The following is a 2,793-nucleotide window of genomic DNA, read 5'->3' on the forward strand; positions in this document are numbered from 1 at the left end:
TCTTGGTTTCGGCTCAGGTCATGATCTCACAGCTCATAGGTTTGAGCCCTGCATCGGGTTCTGCACTGATGTGTGGAGTCTGCTTGGGATTCTTTCTCTCTCTGCCTCTCCCCTGTTCATGCTCTCTCTCTCTCTTGCTCTCAAAGTAAATAATTAACTAATTTTAAATTAAGTAATAAAAAAACAGGAAAGTTATTTTCCAAGAAAAAGTGGACTCCAATCTTATAGAAATATGAGAGAAGAGAAGATTTTTATTTTAATAACAAGCAAACAATTCAACTGCGAGGCGGTGTAAGTAATGAAGGTCTGAGGTGATGGAGGTGAAGTGGCAACAGTTAGTTTCACATGAAAAGAAGAGAACTGGTTATTCACAAATATATTGCATTGAGGTCAAAGAGTTGCTATACATACATCTGAATACAGCAAACAGTTGTTCTCTTCTGTGTTGAATCTCCGTCTTTCAACTGCTCTTTCTGGCATTTCACTTAGTTGAGTTCTTAGAGGTCTATTTTCCAAAAAACTCTTTGTCCTTCAGTAGACAGCTGATAAGGAACAATTTGAATGCTTCTGTAAAACTCTTACTACATAAATGTCCATTCATCTGGAAAGAATTCTATAAACATCTCCACCGATAGATTACCCAACACGAAGAACAAATCTTTCTAACAAATCATAGGGGGAAGGTGATCACTGTGTCCTAAAGGAAAAATAAGTGAGTAGAAGCAACAGAGGGAGAAGATCCACCAATCTAGAAAGAAACCAGATTTTTCTCGGGATAAATAGACAAAGTTTGGGGCCACCTTTATACCTTCTACTCTGGAGTTCCACAAATTGAGAATTCGTCCCTCCCCTGTTAAGTCAATCAAACATCTACCAATCTCCAACACTGAATCTGATTATACCCCTTAGTCCTGAGAGTCTGAGAGACAGAAGCGAGAGTGCTCCAAGGTTGGCGAATGAGTTCAGGGGTGCGGGGGCTGGGTTGGGGGGGGGGGGGTGGCAGACAGTGGGCAGGGCCAGCGGGAAATATGCAGGAAATAGGGAGATCTTTTCATTCAGGTAAATCTTACATAAACAGGTGAGAGAAAACAGGAAAAACTATCTGCAGTGCTTCCATGATCAATTCAAGGTTCCTGCAATGAGTCTCACCTTCATATCTGGCGTTCTGCTGCTTTAGGGCATAGAAAGCCTCTTTCCCTGCCAATTCTCTCCATTTGTTCCTTTCATTTCTGCCGCTCCAGTTTATCCTCCAGCTTCCTGATTTTTTCTCCAAACTCCTCTCTTACCTGCACTCTCTGTCTCTCTAGCTGTGCTCCATAAAATTCTTGCATCTCTTGGATTTGTTTCTGAATCTCCTCTTTGGCCTTTTGGTACATCTTCTTAGTGTAGCATCGTCCTTCATTCTACGCCACAATGCGCTGGACCAGGGCCAGGAGCTGGCTTCTCTGGGCCTCCTGCTCAGCTCCTGTCGCACCATTCTTGTACACGCAGTAGTGATCACGGAACTAGCCCTCCAGCCCTCAGATGCCTTCGGGTGCTTCCTCTAAGTGATCATGGAAATTGATGCCATCCAAGTCATCTTTCCGGGTGAATAAGAGAATCAAGTATCTCCTAGCTCTGAGTCCAAATATTTACTGGATCTTTTCCATGGCGTTGTGCTCTTCCTGCATGTACGGGACCAGCTGTCCCATCAGGGGCAGGGTGTGAGGTCCTGGGGAGGTCAGGAAGATGTAGCGAGTAAACTCTTTGCAGGTGTCAGCATCCTGTGCCTCGGTGTCAAAAATGCCTGGTGTATCCACGACTCAATTTCTCTTACCTGCCATCTGCTGCTCCCTTTCTTACAGGTCTTGGTGGCATATGTTGTGGCAGTGCTAGAAGGAAACACTTTCTCTCCAAGGGTGCTGTTGCCCATGGCACTTTTCCCTGCTCCGATCTTACCCACTAAGATGAGTCTCAACTGTGAATCTCTGCCATCTTGGTTTCTAAGCCCTGGGACATCAGGAAACAAAAGCCACAGCATTAGGAGGTAATCCCACTGCTTCCTCTCTACAGCCTCCCATTTCCCCTCACACACAACCCTCCTCTGTTGCCCCAGGGTCCCCTCCCATAAGTGACGGCTGCATTCCCAGGAACTCTATAGAAGACCCTTTTGGAGAAACCTATTCAAAGTCTATAGGAAGCCTGAAGTTCTCTTGCAATACTTGGGGAATGCCCAAGTACTTTCCAGGATTTCCTGGAGCTTCTTACTATTACTTTTTGTACCTAAGTAGCCCACAGAAGAGGAAACAAAATATTGTAGTTTACAAAGAGAATTCTGAGCTGCTGCTGCTGCTGGTAGCTATTCCTCATAAGAGCAATGCAGCAAGTAACACAAAATCTGTCTTTGGGGCATCTCAGTAGGAGATTCCCCTCCCCCATTTATATTCAGAATGGAACTTTTCTTCTCCCATTAAGAAGCCAGCTAGGCAGGTTACACAAGCCAACTCATCCTTGTAGGGTACAAAAGGGTACAAAGGGATACAAAAGGCTACAAAAGGGTACAAAAGCGATCTGTGTGGAAAGACCAAGTGTCTTTTTCTATTTCGTGTGTGCAACCATCCTGTCAGGGGTTGTGACATGAGAGAGAACAATATAATTTAACTTTAAAGTTTAAAAGCTTAGCTTAGAATCCAGTGAAGTTTTTATATTCTAAAATAAGACATTACAGAATTATAGTCATAAATTACTGACATTTCTCCAAAGTTATTATAAAATCCCTTGATACTAAAAAAAATGAAAGAAAAAGAGTACCTG

General features: G+C 43.5%; 1 pseudogene; it reads right to left on the minus strand.

Moving 5' to 3' along the window:
* Positions 1-997: 997 nt before the first annotated feature.
* Positions 998-2,089, minus strand: LOC109252331 (GTPase IMAP family member 4-like; annotated as a pseudogene).
* Positions 2,090-2,793: the final 704 nt, after the last annotated feature.

This window comes from Panthera pardus, unplaced genomic scaffold, assembly GCF_024362965.1.
Source record: "Panthera pardus isolate Hobbes unplaced genomic scaffold, ASM2436296v1 HiC_scaffold_9, whole genome shotgun sequence".
NCBI classification, from domain to species: domain Eukaryota; kingdom Metazoa; phylum Chordata; class Mammalia; order Carnivora; family Felidae; genus Panthera; species Panthera pardus.